The following is a 21586-nucleotide window of genomic DNA, read 5'->3' as shown; positions in this document are numbered from 1 at the left end:
TGCTCCCAAGAAAAACAACGGTCGCCCTTATATTCGGCACACCCTGGGCTGCCATGTACTAAATTGAGAGATGGCATGCAGTTGCTTGACTGCGCTAAATTTATTGTAGTCTTTTATACCTTCTGTTTATTAAAGCCTATTTTTCCCTCAATTTCGCAGTGTCGATACGGTGCCTGCAACATGTCTCCGAGTGGCGTGTTTAGTCATGACAACCTAGACTGAAGGCCTCCGCATGACCTCCTTTCTCCTTTGAAACGTAATCTGGGTCAGATCGCACTAACTCGGCTATGAGGCCCGAGTCCGACCTTCGACGCGCTGATTGGATACGAGGCCCAGCCGAACACTGACACAGCACTCGTGCCCAATCTCACGTCTCGGTTGATCTGACTGTGATGACACCTGCGGAGGCCTTCTGTGAAGGCAGTGTTGGTTTAGCGCCCAGCCCAGCCCATCACGAGTGGTCCTGAAGTGGCAACGAACGACGCCACTGAAGCCTGTGTGCCACGCTATCGAAAGTAGCAATCCTGGCGGTTGGTGCTGGAAGTCCAGGCATTGAGTTCGAGCGAACGCGAGTGTCGCTGTCGTCGCGGCATGTCGATTCCTGGCCGTGGACGCTTGCTTAGACTGTGAAGCTGGGGAGGAACTTGCAGGAGAATAAGCGTTTGCCCCATACACCTTCGCTGCTTTGCCATTAACAGGATCGCGGCTGGCGATAGCATGGTACTTCTGCGACGTCATAAGACGGAAATCCAGGGGCCGCTTTACTTCGGACGCAACAAAACAGGCCAGTCGTTGGCCTGTTCAAGGCACCATAGAATCGAGTAAGACGTGATGCCACGAGAGCGCACAGAGATGCTTAAGAATTAAAGTCAGCGCGAGCAAGACGATAAAAAAGAGGAAATGTAGACAGACAGGGCGCTGCGACTACAGTGTTCGTTGCGACATAATACAACGGAGTTCATTGGCTTGGGCTCCGTTGTATTATGGATACTTCCAAAAAGATCGATATTCAAATGCGTCAAGCATTTGAGGTCATCAGCTAAATTTACAGGGACGTAACGTCCCTGTAAATTTAGCGGATGACACTATCATCTGACCTTGTCACGTGACGATGATATGTAACGTGTTAAGAAAACAAAAACCAATGAGCAGCAATAAATAACACAGGCTGAAAATTTATTTTTTGCTATCTCTGCCTCTTATCAGGCATTCACATACCTTCGAGAGATAGCCTTCTTATACATGCTCAAAGAAAACAACAATGCAGACGTCTTTCAAAAGTGCGCACCATCTAGGAGCTGGTATGCTAATTATCCGAGTACGATATAGTTTGGGCCCTTACTATGACGTAATGAACACAAGGGATGCGTCAACGTTTGGCAAAGTCTCTAAAAATCAAAACCCGTTTTGTGTAAAAAGAAATAGCGACTGACAGTGTGGTTTTCTGGGCTGCTGGATGTTTATTATGGTCTTCATACCGTAGAAACAAAACAATAAACATTGACTTGGCAGTTTGGCCTCAAGGAGAATTTCATCAGCAAAATATATCACGTGCACTATGTCTTACACAAACACCTAAAGAGCATCAGAAACAACAAATTTGATCAATCGTATTTGTGTTTTGATGTATCGATTGAACCGTCATATACAGAATTGCGTATTATGAGCTATGCAGCGGTCGCCAATTTCAGTCTCAACCTCGCAAACTTGCGACGCCCTATCATGCGTCGCCACGTAATCTCTTTGAACTCTTTCTTTTTTTCTTTCTTTCTTTGACGCAGAACTGCGTCTTTCTCCGCGCTTGGAAGGGGTGAAAAGTTTGGAGGTCGATGTCGAAAAAACGTGGTCACGGAAAGGACGTCACACAGCCGTTTGCAGCCGTGAACGGCGCAGTGCGCGCACGCGTCCTTTCTTATCTCCTTGCTTGCCTATTTGCTAGACCTTCAACGCGACGAGCTCGGGTCTGCTTGCCGCGACAGAAGTAGCTCCTGCAGCCATGATTTCACAACCTGCGCTTATCGCTCTTGAACGCGACGGAGCGGCCGAGCTCGCGTGCTCCGCGGCAGAGACAGTTTATGCGACTCTCTCGCGCGGCTCGGCGAACTGTTCAAAACAACCGCACGCAATTCCGGATTCGCGCCTCGGAGGTGGCGGCGCGGGGCGCTGCACGTTTTCCTCCACTGGACTCTAAGCCATGGACATTCGCTTCGTGCGCACCCGACATGGTGATGCAGCAGGAACACGTAGACGTTTCTTTAGCGGCGGCCGTATTTCTGCGGAAAATTTATGCAGCATAGTAAACCTATTCACCGACCCATTTTTTAAAGCATTTGCAGCCGGAAATGTCTTGTCGAGCGCGTCAGTGTTCTTTTTTTGTTGTTGTTAATTGGCGTTTAGTTATTTCTTTTTTCTCACACAGTTGCGCTATTTGCCCGGTGGAGCATGGGGCGCAGGTGTTTGGCAGCCTGCGAACTCTAATCAACCGTGGCACTCTCCCCTTGCTTTTCAAAGTTAAATCTGAAATAACTTTACTAAGAATGCAGTACCGTAGATACCGAAAGAAACATTTCTACAAGTTCAGTATTTTCGGGACTATAGTCCGCACGTGGTGCAGAGCCCGCAGGGGCAGATTTGTGGTAATAAATAAAAAAAACAACTTGTGCTTAGATTGTCGTGGCCCCGTACATAGTCCGCACGTCGTGCATGGTCCGCATTAGTGCGCACTCAAAGCGTAAAAATGATCATACACAGCTCACCTTGACAAATGCCTGCTGCATTAGAGCTCACGAAGATTGTTGTATCATACATAAAGTATCATTAATATACTTAAAGGGATTGTGCGGTCGAAACCGGAAGTACTTAAGCTTGTAGCGGGTGACCTAACCAGTCCCAGGAAAAGACAAGGTAGAGGAGACAGAAACGAACGAGGGAAGGCTCGAGACCGAGGCAGCATACCGGCGTTCGGACATCTCGGACGTCTTATTTATTTACATAGCTTCTTGTATATAGTTCGTCTGTTGTAAAATAAATTGAAGAAACCGAAGGTTCCTTCAAGTTCTTGTGCTCGTTACGTCGAGGGAGCCTTCATATAGACAAACGTCATTTTTATTTGGATATATGATCTCCCGTTATTAATTAAACCTTTCGTGAGCATATGTACGAAACTGCACCCCGAATTTTGCCAGTGTCAATGGCTGACATTCGTAGGTGCTGCGTGACGTCACAAAACGCAAAGGTTTGCCAGATGGTCGGGATAACAAGGGTTGGTCGATGGATGTCTTGTATTTTGTTTCGAATTATATAGTCTCCTAGGCAGTACCCTACTGGAATACGGTTCTTTTAATGCAGTTCCCAAGCACGTGCAAACGAATTCACGCCTTTTAGCAGGATATTACTCGCACACAGCCATGAGCTTTGAGCAAACGTACGCCGTTTCGTGCAAACACAACTGCGACGGACGCCGATCGAACTAGGGGCGCTTGCAAAGCAAAGGATGCAGATTTCGCCTCTGAAGCGGCACCTAGGTACACGAAGCGGCATCTGGGTACACATTTCGGCGGATCCACTGGATCGGTGATGAGGCTGCGGGTCATTGCCTCAGAGGAGATGTCCGCGGGTCGAAGGCAAACGGCGAACCGTTGAAATGCATGTCGCCACTTGACTTGGACGAGTTTGGTGAATCATAGTCACGCTCCATTTTCACACTCGGGTCAAACGTATATCGGGCCGCACGCGTGCTAAATACAACTTCTGGTATCACTTCGAGATGGCCTAGCCGTTCGTTTCGGTTTCGCTGAACAATCAAGGTCTGTTCGATTCGGCCGGGAAGTTCTGAACTATAGTCGATTACAAGTCAAGAAGGTAGCGGCAAATGCCCCTCAAAGGGAATCTTTGCTTTTCGACGATAGGTTTGCGCATCAGGATGATTTTGCGTCCAAGTCACTGGCGGCAGCGCGCGATCGGTATACCAGTCACCTCCTAAGACGAAGGCCTGACGATAGCGTTTTGGCCAAGACAGTTATCGACAGTAACTTTGGCGTCACGTTGAAGCGAGAATTGGCAAAAATGACGATTCTCGGCGTTTTCCCCAGGCCTGTTAGTGGTCGTCCACAGATACCAGCGGACAAAGCATGCAGTATTATACTCAGCTACGGGGACATGCGAGTGCTAACGCACGAAATCCCAGACCTCTGCAATGTATTGGAGTCGTCAATATGCATCCAAGAGCAACTGAAGGCGGGGAGTATCAAGAGGGCAATACCTTTCCCGTGTTTGTAACAATATCAACACTGTGGATCGCTAGATAACATCAAAAGAAACAATTTACGCGAGCAAATATTTCAATACTCACCACAGTGAGCCAAACCTACGCGAGGAGGTGCCTAAAACGCTTTCAGAATATCATAATCAAACAAATTCCTACCCTCGGTTATGATCTCAATTCCGCGTCCACCGCGTCCGCGGGTACGTTATTATCATAAATAAGAGGAAATGCAACCTCCGTATCGGCGTTATTGTTAAACATTGCAGACATTTGAACAAGGGCTGCGAAAAATGGCACCGCAAGCAGAGACGGACGAGGAGTGTCGTCTGCTATCGCCGTCTGTTTCTGCACGGAGCCGGTGCAAGATTTTTGAGGAACTGGGTCTGAACTCGTTCAGAACTGGGATAAATCGAACGCGCCAGTGCAGCGGTCGTGCAACTTCCGGTTGAATCGAATGTACCAGTTTTTGCACTGCTGAACTAGTTCAGCCCGTTCAGGCGAATCGAACAGACCTAAATTGACAAATCCGATTTGGGCGAGGAGTGGGTCGACGTACTTTAATATCGTTGGCACAGCATCATACCTCAGCTTACAAGCCTTCTGTCCGCTTAGAGCTCAGCTCGTAGCTTTCTTTTGTGAGATGATAGCGGCAGAAGCGGGATCTAGATCTTGACGGGAACCCAGTCCCTACGCACGACGACGATCCACTTTGCTCATCACTACACGTCTCGCGGAAAAGTGTGGAACGTCATGTCATGGCTCGCATGTGCTGCCCGGTGGTTGTGGCACCCAACCGCGCAACAACAATCTCACCCAACCACGAAACAAGTCGAGCATAACAACGAAAGCGAAGCACGCTAAGGCGTTCACTCCCAGGCAAACGAGGAGGCAAAAATGCTCGCTTTGTGTTTTGTGACGTCAGAGCTTCAATGTTGCCAACAAAAGCAGCGTTTACGCTAGAATGCGATTAGAGCAGTATAAATTGAATTACTCACGCAGAGGTGCATATCAAAATTCAGATATTACACGTACAATGCGTCTCGAGGCAATAACAATGATATTAAATTGTTTTCTCGAATACAAAATTTGACCCGACAATTTCTTTAATATACTTATCATAATCCTTCACGCCTTATCACAGGGAACGATCTAGGAAAAAATACAAATCCTTGTATTTTCCGCACTTGGAGATAGTCCGCATCAGGAAAATTTGTAAATTTTAAAGATGTATAGCCCGCGGACAATAGTCCGGACAACATGGTAGAAGATTATCTTGAACATCTCTCCTGTCGTCCTCCCCTCCAGAGACGCAAGCAACGGGGAATATATTCCCGGAAGCTATAGTCGGTGACTGGTCAAGAAGAAATTGCAGGCTCCAGCCACCACTTTACACTTTAGCAGAGCGAACGCTAAAAAGGATGCGACCTCCTCTCTAATAGATCCGTGTGTAGTGAGAGTTTGGTCAATGGGAGGCGCGGGCATACCAGGTTGTGCACCAGACTCAGGAAGACGGCTTGACATGCTGTCTTGACCAACCAGAAGCCGAAAGCACCTTCTAGCTATGGTAGCGAGAAATAGTTTTAATCGTAGGTATCTGGTTCTAATAAGCACGTAATAGGTTAAATGTAGTAACCCTTCATGGTTGAAAATAGGGTGCATGTGATGTTTCGATTATGATCATACAGAGATATGAAAGAAACAAATGTGCCGCTCGGACACTGTTTTGCTCGGAGAGAATGTGACTGCTCGGACGGCAGAATACCGGCCCTCGGCGCCTGGCGTACGGATTATGTCGATCGTTCCGCTAGTCACGCGATTCCACCATGATTTTGGATGATCGTCATTGAAACATCACGTGCACCATATTTGAAGTCACCGAGAGTTACTCGGGCGCGCTTATTAATTTCGTTTCTCGCAACCACCACCATGGTATTATTTCCGGCTTCTGGTTTGCCACATTCGAATATGTGAAGACGCCCTGGAACACGCACAGCACGGTTTCGGCTAATGGCGCCTACTCATTCGTCTCCTATACTTCCAAAAGAATGGCCAAACTCTTTACATATACTGCTCTGCTCTGCAATGATTACACTATTAAAGTGGAAAGGGGTGGGAGGATCTCCTGAGCACTTTGCCTGTCACTGATTATGTGAAGCAGAATAAGCAAAGAGTAGCACCGGTCCAACATTTCGTCCGACGTCCTCATCGCATCTTCCCGTTGCATGCATGCATGGCAGCGTCGAACCGTAGCGCTTAACTCGGGAAACCAGGACCATTACCCCACACTGACCACCCTGGGATATATATATTCATGAATAAATGAGGCCTGTCTGCCATGGGCGAATGTGCCTCCCCCGTTTTCTTCGGTCGGGTGCAGCTGTAAGAAAAGCCGTCAATCATACGATACGCTTCGAGTACACGATTGGTTTACACGGCCCTTGGGTTCCCCCGCGGTCCACGCTTTCACGGAGAACGGGCGACATATCCTTGTGACGCATTCTGCTCTCGTTGTTTACTTATATTAATTTGTCTCTTCCTGTGCGTTTTGTAATTATGTACTTGATAAGAGTTCTCTCCTCTTTTCGGCCATTTCTCTTTTGGTTGCCAGTATATCCGCTTATACGGGCTTACGGCGAGCTTCTGCTGGACGGAGCCCTGTTCAATCAGGGACAGCCTAATTTTCGAGTAGCTTTCAAGCCAGTTCGGGAGAAGGAAAGTAATAAAGGAAAAGGAGAGGTAAGGGAAAAAAATGAAGTCCTACTTAGTGTGCGCCAGACTAAAACATAAACGAACAGAACAGAACAAAAACAAAACAAAATAAATACAGCAGTTTGTTGTCGTCCCCGATATCGATTCGCTTAGCCGTGGCCGATGACAGTTTCATGGGCACATACACACTGGTAAAACGGCCCGGCAGAACTGACTTGGTCCTTGAAAGAAGGCTCGGGGTTGTGATTGCAGGCAGTTTTAAGAACTTGGTGGAGCAACAGAGAGAGTTGAGAGAACGCTTGGCTACTACTATGGTGTCTTGAACACGTCTGCGACTGGCGTTCTTACAACGTCCTAAAAATTAATCACACGATTTTCGCCTGATGAAGTCATACAAGTGTGGCGTTGCCGCCGGCCGTGATCCTGGCGGTGTCACCGTAGTGGTGGTAGATGTGGCAGACGCCTGTTCTGCTGCAGGTCTCTCTCGCCCTTGACACTTCACGGAAGCTTCGACAGCCAGAAGCTGGGACAAGGTGAAGAGAGCGACACTCGCGTTCGGTCGAACTGTTTTTACGGGACTTCTAGCACCAGCTGCCAGAATCCCTAAGACAGATGGCATGACACCCGCCTTTTGAGACGTCATTGGCTGTCACTTCGGGACCACTTGTAAAGTATGGGCAAGATAGGATGCTAAAAATATCGGTCGAAGACGCGTTCCGGGCACCCTAATCGCTGTCAGCCTGGGCCGTTCTTTCAAAGTGAGAGTTGCGCCTAACGAATAGGTGTGGCTCACAATTCATGGTTTCTTGGAAAGCGATGCAGCCCCAGATTGGATCGGATGTGACAAGGCGTCTAGAGTTCGGTGTCTAGACGGTCACCGGGGGGCACTCAAAGGGGCCACGCAATGAGTTTTTAACTTCTTCTTCCTTAGCTTTTCTCCTCAACTCCAGAACTAAATGAAAAATGACTTGGTCGTTACGTGCTTGGGCACCTGTACGATGATTCAAAACTTCCACCGTGATTTTTAAGCACACTGTGGAACTTATCATTCGCAAACGATGATAAGTACCGTCAAGGCACTCATTGGCCCCCAACGTGAATCCTAATATTCGTCGACGCATAGATTGTTGACGAACACATACGTCCGAGTGACGCAGTGTCCGCGTTCAATGCGTCATCTGGATTTGGCTGATGTACTTTGGGTACCGCGGATGAATCACAGGGAAAAGGCGAGGTGCTTTCGATGGAAGGAAGGCACAAAAGAGTCCGCTATATTTTCGTATTTTTGTACCAAAAGCGGGCTTTTAACTTTCTACCGTCTTTCTTTTGGCCCACTCTACGATATGCAATTAGAATACTACAATGGGAAAATATTTATCCCAGCCCAAAATATCATTTCCAGAATCTCTGCAATAAAAAAAAAATTTCCTTTTAAACTGCATGATTTTTCCACGAGAAAAACCTATTGCCGCAATACTTACGTTGTTAGACATAATTTAGGTATAGGTCAAGGCCCGTTGAAAGCCCCGCCCATTATTACTGGACTGACTTGGCTGCTCCGTCGAACACGCTAAAAAGCCTGGTGTCTTCCTTTCTCGATACCCGGCGCGTCTAGTCTGGCGTCTGCAAACGCCTGCTAGTTGCGTAAGCAGACGCGAGACAGCTTCCGGCATCGTCTTTAATTTCACCACCGTCTATCGTCGTCTGCCGCGCGCCAAGGACGCGGGAAGGAATGCTACCTGTCGGCGTCTATTTTCGTCTTCGTCCGCGTGCTGTTTCGCCTCCGTCAAAAAAAAAAAAAAAAATATTACAACATTCGCAAGACTCGTCTATGAAACCGGAGTTCTAGTATTCCATCATGCACGAGCGACGGTCCATTTCAAGCGTCTCTCAGCGCGTATCAATGTTAACTAAAACGCAAAAAAAAACAAAAAAAAACAGTATAATTATGCAGTTATTTGAGATTTTATGTTCTTATTTTTTTTTGCTTGACATTCGTAGAGCAAGGGGAGATAACGTCATGACACACCATTAAAAAGTGGCTTAAAATTATTCGCTTTGGCAGGCTAGGACCACTGCAAAACTTGAGCGAAATGACGGGAATATATCTACCGGGTGTCCCAAGGAGCGGCCAGGCTTTTTAAATCGACCGCAAAGTTCGGTTTCTTAACCTATCGTGCTACGATTTTGTGAAGCGGTGCCCACAGATGGTGCATTTGTTTTGTAAAATTTGCAAAGAGCACACTCACCCGAGGGGAAAATAAAACAATGAAAAAAGCTTAGCTCCTGTGGAAACGCAGTGAAGCTACTGGTTTTCAAACAATACGGCGCCGTTTCGCACGGGAGAGAAGAAATGGTGCAAGCGGGTCGCGACGCCAACTGCCGCCAATGAACGAGCGTACGGCGCCGAGAGGCGGCGTCTTTGGCAAACGGTATTTTTGACTCAAAAGCGGCGCGCGTTCAGCAGGCGGCGGCAGTCGCAGAAACAAAAATAGGCGCTGTAACAACAATAAACTGCAAAGCAGTCGTCATGAGTACCGGGTGATTTCAGATAAGATCGACCAAAGGATGGCTAGTCGACATTTTCAAATCAACTGATGTTTTTATATGTTATTGTCTAGTGTCTGGTATGAACGAATCCAAACTTAGTTTTGACTAGAAAAAATACTTGGGGACAGGAAAAATCGTAAGGCATGAGGTGGTGGACAGTTGCATTAACGCGCACTGATGGAGGGGGTCCATTTGAGAGTGAATAACTAAAGCGATAACATTAGGAGAACTCTAATACGTTTTAGGCGCAAACTATGGGTATAGCTTGCTTGTAATATAAAGTAATCATATTTATTTAAAATTTATTTATTTTTCTAAAAATTGACAAACATGCCTGCTCGAACGACAAATGGCAAACTTTGGAGGTCTGTATCTCATGAAATAATTTATTCATTATGATATAATTTGCAGATATTATTCTACTAATATATAGCTAATATTTAAAAAAATAACTAAGGTATCTGTGTGATACAATAGTTAGGATATATTTAGTCAAACATGGCAAAAAAATCAAACAAAGAAAAATTCCGATGCGAATAAAAAAAAAACACCACCATCGATTTTTTTTTAAATTTAGGTAACCTGTTATACTCTATTTCGGCATTCATTTCCATTAAAAACATGTTGCATCATATTATTGAGAAAGAAGATACAACTCCCCAAAGTAGGGTCCTTTCTCAAAGCCTCCACTTAGCAGTGTATTATACAAGAACTGACTCTGAGTTCCAGTTTCATGAAACCAAAACACATCTTTTATATATTTTTATTCTGATGAGACCAATGATAACTAAAGAAATCGTTCACACACTTAAATTAAGGAGAAACTACTGTGTACAAAGAGGTATCATATTACGGACTAGTGATCCGAGAAAAGATCATGCAGCCATCGGCCACTAGGAACTTTGTTTACTTTATTCTCCTGCGACACTATATGCTATTCCCTCTTCCGCTCTACCTTCATCTCTCTCTCTCTCTCTCTCTCTCATATATATCCCTGATATATATCCAGAACAAAAACATGTTCAAGCATTCCCTTTCTGCGTGGTAGTGTTCTGTGGCTCGCAAAAATCATTTCCTCGCTAAGCTCACGATTATGGCAAAATAGTTGCCGGAAACCGCAGACGACACTCGTCGCTAGTTCTGGCAAAACGGCCGATACAATCTTTTTTTCGCATTTCCCCGCTCGCTGTCAAGGACAAGGGGGTTCGCTTCAACCAGCAAAACATGGCCGCCCACGCCTGTTTACTGAGCAGTCATGCCTGTCGCCATCTCACTCGCTGGCGTCACGGGCGATAATATCAGGCACAAAGGGGCACACCAACCGGCAGCATTATCCCCAAATACTCGAGCCTCGCGTAAATACATAGAGTGTAAACGCTGTCGCCATGTTATCGTAGTAAGACCGCCCCCCCCCCTCCCCCAACGGGGGACTGCAGTACTCGACGGCGTACTAACACAACGGCGACGACATCGACATCGCGGGCTCCGAATTTTCCCATAGTTCTACTCCACGGGCATTTCTCGAAACGCTTGATATTGTGTACGCCCGCCTGGAAGGATTTCAGGCGCGTAGTTAAGATAAGGCGGTTCTCCGCGGCAAAAGAAAGCAATTTCACAAAAGCTTAAAAGCGGCGGCGACGCGTGTCCGGTGAACGCTTGTAGTTTTGGTGTAGACAGGGTGTGTGTGTTCTCGTTGTTGACACCAGCCGGCGATAAGGCACTGCAGGCGGTAGCTCAGTACAGCAAGGGCTAATCCGAGTCACCATCAACGTAACCCCACCGCCAACCCCTCGCGAACCGGTCGCCGACATGGCTCAGGCTGTGTCATGAACCACGTGGTAGAAGCTCGGGTGCTTTCATATCAGCGCGTGGAGGGACGACAGTGCGATTCCGGAAAGTCTTTTTCGAAGGCCGCTGACCACAATTTTTTGTCTGGAGACTTTCCCTCTTTCTTCCTTTGACGTGGATCAAGCTTTGCCGACAGCCTCAGTTGTGACCTCTCTTTTCAAATGTACGTTTGCACTGAGTGAGCTCCTCAGCCTCGTACTTGTCACTTGTGCACCCAGTAGTTCTTTCACTTGGCAATTATATGCCATCAGTTGGGGTTTAATTTCTATTATTTATGTATACATTATGAAGACGTTCTGGAGCTCCGAACGAGTTTTTTGTGCAGATTACTTTTGCCAACACAAAAAGACTATACCAAAGCAGCGGAATTTTCGAAGTGTTGGCGAGTTGGACCTAAACTCGTTGAAGCAAATTCTTCCGCCTGACTGTTCCACCAAAGTGAGTGCGACGGACTACCTGTGCTACCATTGCTTCATGCACATCACTAAGGAGATCTCGATGCGAAGCTCAGAGCAGTGCCCTGACATATTTGTGCCAGCTGAAGAAGCAATTGAAGATCTAAATCGCAGCATACTACCTACAGATGTGTCGCCGCTGAGACAACCAAGCGTCGTAAGAAGTCGGGACAGGCCTGCCTATGTCAAGAGAAAGCAGACAGAACTGGAGCAGGTTGCTGTCAAGAATATACGCTCAAGGCTACGTATTGCGTACGACAGGGACGCACCATCGGGGTCGTCCGAACCAACATGCTCCACATGCACTGAGGGGGTGGACAACTTTCGGCAGGCCTTTGAAACCGCCACCTCTCTCCGGGAACGTTGTCAACTGCTTACACTCCTGCCGTCAACACTGACGAAGAATGAGGTTCAAAAGATGATTCCACAGGCCTCAATGTACCTCATCAGTAAATCCCGAAAACTCAAGGAAAAGCATGGCGTGTGGTATGAGCCGGATCCTTACACGAGGTGCAAGGTGAGCCCTGAGAACCTGTGTGCTGCCCTAGAGTACTTCACGAAAGACGAGCTACAATGTTCGCGCCAAAGTCCCAACCAGAAGGACGTCATCTCTGTCATGCTCAACGGAGAGAAAACGTTCGTGCCAAAGCGCTTCATGACACGCTCAATACGAGAGGCCTTCCGTTTATACAAAGACAAGCATCCCGATTGCGGCGTTGGGCTAACGAAATTTTATTCGTTGCGCCCTAGATGGGTCCAATGTATTCCACACCAGGAAGTGTGCGTTTGTGTGCGCTGCGCCAATTATTATCTTTGTATTGCCGCTCTAGAGAACGTTACAGGCTCAACATTCAACACTGGTGAAATGAACTCGGCATTTCTGTGCGACCCAGCAAGGTCTTCAAGGAGACTGTGACCACTGCCCAAAAGGCCAGTTTCTTACACTCCAGGAACTTGATATCCCGGAGGATGAAGAGATTGTGCTTGCAACATGGGAGTCCGGCGACCTTGTGAAAAAAACTTTCGAACCTGAGACTTTCCTAAAAGTCATCCAAGTGACGGTTGGAAGTTGGGTACTTCACAACCAAATCCGGCAAACGCAAGGTAAAGCAATCTACGATGAAAAACAGTGCATGCAACGCGGGAGCATTGTCTTTCATTTTGACTTTGCTGAAAACTGGACCATCGTGCTTCCTGACGAAGTGCAAGCATATCACAGGAAAAAAATCAAGTTTCGATATTTACATGTGTAGTGACGACAAGAAAATCTACAAACAGCTTTGCCATCATCAGTGAGGACCTGTGTCACGACGCCGCTCACGCTTGCTTGGCTCTAGAAAAAGTGAAGTAGTGGGTTGAAGACAACGTTGCGGTATACTCGTACGTGACGTACGTAAGTGACGGCGCCGCCAGTCATTTCAAGAATCGCTACCAGCTTCACCAATTTGCAAAGGACGATTGCCCACAAGCCCAGTGGTTATTTTCTGCATCTGGACATGGGAAAAATGCATGTGACGGAGTTGGCGGACTCGTGAAGCACCAGGCCACGCTGAACAACCTGAGAGAACGTTCAGTAAGCGCAATTCAGACGGCCAGGACAATGGTGAGGGTTCTATCAAAGAAACTGAAAGGCGTGCATCTTGTATATCTGGACGAAAATGAGGTTGTTCGGTATCGTGAACAAAAAAAAAGAAGAGTGGCTGACGGTGCGCGCCTTCCCTGGCATTCAGTCTTGGCACGCGTGGCGGCTCAGCAAGTCATCAACAGAAGGGACCTGTGACGTATATGTAGCACGGACAGTCGGATCTGCTTGGAAGCAACTTTATTAAATGGGTACAGCGAGGAAAACCTTAGCGTAAAGTGCCGAATTTGATTTCCCAAGGACTGCTCATTTTGAATGCAGGGAGATCTTATTTATCACATTTTTCTTCACGGGGTATTTAACCTACTGTTTTTGTTGGTGGTTACTAATAATTTTTATCTGATCACTATAAAAAAAAAATCCCAAAATGTTATCCTCGAGCAGGATAAAATATATCGGCTTGCCACGATTCATTCATACACCGAGAGCATCGAAGCTGCTCCAGTTAGGCACTATGGCATCCGTCACCTGAAATTGTTTGTAATCGTAAATACACAGCCAACCTAAATATCTTACTATTATATCTTTGTTTTTGTGTGTGGAAGTAAAGTTATTTATTTTACTCTAGATGTAAAATATACCGGAAGGTACAACTTCACACTGCATCATCTTTTCTCAAATCATTAGTCTCTAATATGATACCACTTTGTACGCTTATGTAAAATGCTGTATATAGTTTCTCCTCCCTTTTACTGTGTGACCGATCGCTCTTTTTATCAATGACCTCATCTGAATAAATGTATATAAAAGATTTGTGCAAGTTTCATGAAACTGGAACTCAGAGTCACTTCTTGTATAGGACACTGCTAAGTGTAGGCTTTGAAAAAGGACCCTACTTTGGGGAGTTGTTTCTTCTTTCACAGTGCAATGATGCAACATGTTTTTAATAGAAATGAATGCCGAAATAGAGTATAACAGGGTACCCAAATTTAAAAAAAATCGAAGGTGGTGTTTTTTTTTTATTTGCATTGGAATTTTTCTTTGTTTGATTTTTTTCCCATGTTTGCCTAAATATATCGTAACTATTTTGTCACTCAGATACCTTATTTATTTTTTCAATAATAGCCATATATTAGTAAAATAATGTCTGCAAGTTATGTAATAATGATTAAATTATTTCATGAGATACAGATTTCCAAAGTTTGCCATTTGTCGTTCGAGCAGGCATGTTTGGCAATTTTTAGAAAACTAAATAATTTTTTAATAAATATTATTACTTTATATTACAAGCAAGTTGTACCCATAGTTTGTTTGTAAAAAGTTTTAAAATTCTCCTAATTTTATTGTTTTAATTATTCACTTTCAAACTTGCCCCCTCCATCAGTGTTTGTTATTGCAACTGTCCACCTCTCCCTGCCTTACGATTTTTCTTGTCTCCAAATTTTTTTTCTGGTCAAAACTAAGTGTGGATTCGTTTATACCAGACACTAGACAATGTCATATAAAAACATCAGTTGATTTAAAAATGTCGACCAGCCACCCTTTGGTCGATCTTATCTGAAATCACCCTACCACGAAACAGACAGCCAAAATAACCCGACAAACCATTGTTTTAATCGATTATGTATTCATTCAATCTGTTTTATTAGGAAGGATGATAAGATAATCTATTGTCAACTGATATATAAAAAAAAGCTCGCGACGCTTTTGAGTCGAAAAGATCGCCTGCTAAAGAAGCCGGCTCTAGGCTTCGTATGCTTCGCGCCCGTTTACGCCATCTCTTGTCTCCCGTGCGAAACGGCGCCGTATTGTTTGGCTTCGCTCCACTTCCACAGGAGCTAATCTTTTTTCTTTCTTTCACTTTTCCTCAGGCAATTTCGCTCTTCGCAAATTTTACAAAAACATAAAAGTATGCGCCATCTGTGTGCAACGCTGTACAAAATCGTAGCGCGATAGGCTAAGAAACCGAAATTTGCTGTCGATTTAAAGAGCCTGGCCGCTACTTCGCACACCCTGTAGACTAACTTGATGCGAGCCAAATGCCTGATTGCCTCCAGCCAAATGGCTCGCAAATTCTTTCCTGTATAGGTATCTTCATTTTATTGATACCATAGTTGCAGTCATGACGGGTGCACAATTCATACATCACCGGGGCTGCTTTTATAGAAACCAACATCCTTGTTCAGCATCAACACGTGCAAATAAAGAAATAAAGCGAGATCGATCAAAATACAGACGCCAGGTTTAAGTCCTTCCCGCTACGAAAACAGGCATCCGCACAGCGCTTCCGAATTCGCGTACTTGCGACAGTTGCTTGCTGCAAACCATGTAGGTTAATAAGATATTCCTAAAAACCCAACTGTGAAATAAAAAGCACCCGCACTTATCAAAATGTACAAGCTCAAGAAGCTACCCTCGTCCAGCCCATTCAGCGCTCTGCAAACGTCGGCAGCCTTGTTTTTAGCGTTGCAAACCAAAGCGAGAGACGCTATCTCAGAATGCAATTGAAAACAAAAATGGCGCTCTCTTGATTATATGCTTCTCAAACGTACAAAAATAGTCGATTAAAATACTATTACGGAACGGAGATGCAAAATTAGAATCAACCTTTCACACGTCAATCATTTACCCAGCCTATCAGAGATGTAAGCACGGGGCGGGGCTTAGCGGACTGCGACACCCACCATCTGCACCTAAATTGCGTTTTTGTTTTTGTTAGGTTCTTCTTTTTTTATTGTTTAGTGAAGTTGGTAAGTGCTTAGTGAAGTGTTCTAAATGTCTTGATCATGTGTAAAATCGATTGCACAAGTTTTGTGCTATAGACCTTTTTGCAGAGAGCTCTGCACATGTGAGTTGACAGCGATTAGGAGCCAAAGCCGGCTACTATACACGGTATCTCTGCGAAATGTTTCTGCTACGAGCAACACCGCGACGCCCCTTTCTCGTCGTACACTTCCGATACTTCACACTACACGAGATTCACGAGGAGGTGCTGAAACGATTCGCACCGAAATGGAGGCAAAAAAGACAAAAACGGCCCACAGAATAATCTATTTAAAGAATGAATCAAGAGAAAATTTTCAGCTCTTGGGACTGGCAGGGAGAGAGACTTGCGTGGAATGCAAACGGACGTCAGCGAAAGCCCACGGAGAACGATGAGCGCACGTTCGCACCATTACGGTTTCCCTCTGCCGTGCCAGCCGGACAGCCACCGGGCCCCTGTCTTTGTTGATCGTTTTTTATTTGTATGTTTAAGTTCTAATTGTAGGCGCACGCACTTCTTTGTCTTTTATTATTATTACTTATACATGAATATTATCATTATTATTTGTACATACTACCGGCCGCGAAGGGGCAGCCAATGTAGGCGAAAAGCTTCGTTGAAAGGTCTCAACAAAAAACAATGTACGGGCCGGGTCAATCTACCCCCGTTTGGGGGCAGGGTTGAGTCGCCCCCAATTTTCCAATAGTGGGCTGCTCGGTGAGAGATTGCCCACTACCGTTTCATTACGTCCCACCGCAGCCAATGCTACGATTCAGTGGTGCCAATCGAAGGCCAATTGTGCATTGCCACAGCAATGATCCCCTATGGATGGTAGCTATCACTGACTAAAACATTCACGCACAAAAAAGGCTAAGGCTCACGACGCATTCACTATTCGTGAGTATGGGTTAACTAGCGATGGAGAGGTCGGATGCAGCTTATGCATAACTGCTGTGTAAGGCTAACTTGTAGAGCTACTGAAGCATTTTATATAGGAGCAAGCCTTGTATATCCTAGTGCAGGAAAAGGCGGCGTCGGCGTTGTGCCCGATAGATGGCAATAAAAATACGTCATTGAGCACGCGCCGGTCAAGATCGAAGCGAACGCGTCCCCCCCCCCCCCCCCGGTCCCCCCCCCCCCCCAAAAAAAAAGAAACAAACAAACAAACAAACAAAAAAAACAGAAAGAAAAGCCCAGCGCCGCAACTGCTTCGTCACGAAGGGTGGTTATCATTTGAGCCCGTTCTCGTTTCGACCTTCTCACTTAGCCCTTCTCAAAACAACCATTTTCAAAAAGATCTTCTCTCTTGGACCTGTCGCATTTGGTCCTTTCCCGTTTCGTCTTTCGCATTCCGACCCTCCTCATTCGGGCCCGTTCTCGTTTCGCCCTTTTCGCCTGGCCCTTTTCAAAACAGCCAGTCCCAAAAATATCTCGCTTTGAGCTGTCGCACTTGACTCTTTCTATACCAGAACCGTTTTTAGGGTAGTATTAATAAATACATTGATATAATTTGTGTGTGTGTATGTGTGTGTGTGTGTGTGCCACGCTACAGGCATACTCTCTCTGCTAAGGATTTTAGCAGTGCGTCGAAGTCATCGTGAAAGCTACTAGCTGACAATAAAAGAGACCAACTATTTATCGCAGCCAGATCATATTCCGAAATGTCACGTTGTATGAGGTTTCTCGACTTGGGACAACACGACCACTTCTATAATGCAGTGATTCTCAAATAGGGCTTGCGAAGGCATCCTAGGGGTCTGCGAAGCAGTGTCTCATCAGTCAGGCACGGCAATGTTAGTTGTCTTTCTTCACGTTGAGAAGAAACGTTCCAATTTTTGGGAGAGTACACTCGAGTGTATGTTAATAATATAAGTCTACTTCACACTAGCAATTAGTTATATCCATTTATTAAATTATTATCATGATAACCTATACCTTTCTATTACCCTCACCCCGAACGGGGTCCTCCACCATCTCCGCCTTTCTACAAGGGGTCCGCGAAACATCAATGGTTAAGAACCACTGCTATTATGTATGCTATTTCTGTTCAAACAAAGTTTCCAAATTAAATGTTCATCGTTTTTTTGTTTTCGTTTTTTCATTTGCTTAGAGGAAGGGAAGCAGGCGTCAATGTACGATTCTCAGTGCGTACCTCTACACATAACAATTATCTGATGTTATGTTGGGGGCCCAAGCAAGGTAAGGCTCATCAACAATACCGCGGAGGTATAACGACGGTAGAAGCACGCCGAACTAGTGAGACTCGGTCGTAGCGCGAACAGCCGAAGCGAGAATGGGTCCAGTTGCAAAAAACACGATTCGGACCTTATGAGAAGATTCAAATGAGAAGGACCAAATGAGAATGGGTCGAAATGTGCAAGGTTCAAATGCGAATGGGAAGTTTTGAGATACACCCGTCACGAAAGCCGTGAAGCCGGCGAGGGGCTAGTTATGCTGAACTAAGCGCCTATGAACCCCCCTGATGGTCGCCTGGGAAATAGGTATGCAAACTATCGGCACCACTCGCCGTGGGCATTCGCTTGCTACCACAGGCGACTGTTGGCGTCAAGTTTTATTTAGATCAGCTGCTCGCGCACACTTTCATTATGGTGCCTGGAACGCGTCTCCGACTGGTGTGTTTACCGCGTCCAGAAAAGTGGTCCCTCGATTTCTGCCCGATGACGTCATAGAAGTGTCATGCTGTCGCCGATCGCGACCCTGGTGGTGTCTCAGCAGCTGTGGTGGATGGGGCAGACGCCTGTTCTGCTGCAGGTCGCTCATCACTTCGACAGTCCACGGAAGCTACAGCAGCCGGAAGTTGGGACGCCTGGGACGCCGTGACGACAGCGACACCCGTGTTCGCTCGTGCTTTTTGCCAGCATTTTTACGACCAGCCGCCAGGATCGCGACAGGTTACAGCATGACACTCCGGCTTCTGTGACGTCATTTGCTGCCACTTTGGGACCACTTTTGATGCATGGGCTAGGACGCTAAACTGACACAAGTCGGAGACGCGCTCCAGGCACCATACTTTCATCTCATCCTTGTGGCGCCGAGCGAAGGCTTCGAACTGCGGATGGCATGGTCAGTGGTGGGACTCCCGCTGAACCTCTGAGTGGATCTTGTACGTTGCGATCTATGTTTAGTTTTGATTATTCATGAATTATTACGGCAAAGCATGTCTTCTATGTGCTTTGGATGCTTATGCAGTACGCATTGCTTTATAGTGTTGTGTCGTTTACCCGCAGTCTCGGGGTTTTTTCAACCATGTGCCTACACTGGCGTGTAACGTTATTGTTGTCACACACCGAGTGTTATACTTTTTTCTGTAGTTCTTTTGGCTCCTTCTAAGTTGTCTGGATCGTGGGCTGAGATTGAGAAAGCAAGGAGTAATCGTGTAGTGTGACAAATCAAACATCGTTTCAAACACGTGACACGCACTGTCGAAAATTTTATAAAATCCTTTGTTTTGCGCTAATGAGTACCGAAGACGAACAGGTCGGTTCACAAATGTTCGAGATAGGGAACACTATGTTTTTTAGGTCTACGCTAGCGGCTCACCTGGCACTTCATTTAATTCGATGTGGTTGCTCAACCCTGTTTAAACAAATTGAAACATTGGCAAAGCCCCCCAAAAATTTACTAGTGAAATTAATGAAGAATATTACATTCGTCTACATGGTCCTGATGTTTGCGTTGGTACACAGTCAGTTACGATGTGTTATGAAAAGCTTGAATTCATTCCTAGAATGGGAGCGTATTTGTAAAAGTTGGGGTTTGGTTACAACACTCTTCAATTTTGTTGATTATTATATGACACTATCTTTTTTTCGAATGTCTGATGAAGTTTCGCGATGTGAACGACTTTTTGTATTTTTTCCCACTTATTGCTTTTATGTCTTGAAGAAAAAAACAAAAACGACTTCGTGAAGTCGTCTACTTGTCCTTGTGTCTTTTTTCCACCGTTTTCTCCAGTTACCATTTTACTTTTCACATGGAATTCAACTCATAAGGATATTTTGTGTTTAAGAAACATTCTCTAAATAATTCTTGCGAGAGCAAATTCACAGCAAAATGAATCCTAGGTCACCGTGGTTATGACTAACGGCAGGATTCCAACGATGTTCCGTCTTCCAATTGCGATAGCAGCTTTACAGTTAAGGTATTTGGGGAGATCTATTTTAGATAATGAGTGTCCTTGAGGCGAGTTTAGCCTCACTTAAGGTTGAGGTAGCTTGAAGTAAGCGAGCGGAAAGTAGGTTAACCGAAGCTTAATTATCCTAGGACCATTACGCACACACTAGCTTATAAACCGGGAGGTATCGTATGCAGAAAGAGCAGAATTTTGAAAAATAAAAGAGGCTAATGGCTATGCCGTGCCTCACTTTTACGGCTTTATTTAAACAGCAGTAATACTTTCGGCCAAAACAAAATACTACCAAACGTAAAAAAAATTTCTTACAGAGTTATTTTACAATTATACACGTGTCCTGGCTACGGCTGATCGATTCATCCATTAGGCTTCCTATTAATCGATTTCTGCTTTAAGATGTATTTTTGTTCACATGATTGATCGGTAATATTTTAAACCTTGCGAACTTAAAAAAGAAAAGAAAATTTAGCACTCATCCTTTCACAATTCTCTACAACGCAATTTCGGCGCTTATTTTGTGGTCTATATGTGTTCAAAGGAGCAGTATCACATCGAACACACCAATATATTGTTTAAAAAGTCACTAAAAGGAATTTTAAAACGGATTAAACGATTAGCAAAGAGTACCTGGTGGATGTCGCTAACGGCTCGTTTGTAATGCCCGTCTAGGAACCTTGACAGCTAGTGACGGTGAGTGCCCCGCCTCCGGCCACGACGAGAAAAGAGGGGAAGGAGGAACCCCCGTCTTCCCAAAAATCTCTTTTGTGTGTTCCAGATGTAGCTATCTTCCCCCTACAAGATTATAGAAGATTAACCCGTTACTTAAAATTCGTACAAAAGCAGCCGCTTCGGCGGCTGGAACGACAAGGCCATCCCCTCGACGTCAGCCTCGCCGTAGCTTTGCTCGGCCCGAGACGACCTACGTCACGATTCCGTCGAATGTCACGTGTTCTAAGCTAGCCTTCTCCGAGCGCTTGCTAGAGTGGGCCGTTTATAACAAAACATACAGCCACCAGGCTCAAAATACAAACCTGCGATTGTAATTTACGGATATTGTGGCTCATATTCAGCCTATTTTTGAACATGACGGATATATTTCAAATTTCGTTGAAGTATCCCTTTAATGCCGTTCTCCTAATCACCAGAACGCAAACACTGTCCTTTTCGTCGGCGGGAAATCTCACAGACAACACTGTCTGTCACGGTTAATGGTGCCGGCTTTAAGGCCGTGTCCAACTTAGAGACCAACAGGCTGCTTAGA

The sequence above is a fragment of the Ixodes scapularis genome, unplaced genomic scaffold, assembly GCF_016920785.2.
Source record: "Ixodes scapularis isolate PalLabHiFi unplaced genomic scaffold, ASM1692078v2 PGA_scaffold44__24_contigs__length_19508400, whole genome shotgun sequence".
Classification (NCBI taxonomy): domain Eukaryota; kingdom Metazoa; phylum Arthropoda; class Arachnida; order Ixodida; family Ixodidae; genus Ixodes; species Ixodes scapularis.
The sequence above is the reverse complement of the archived record's forward strand: the minus strand, read 5'-3'. Positions refer to the sequence as shown.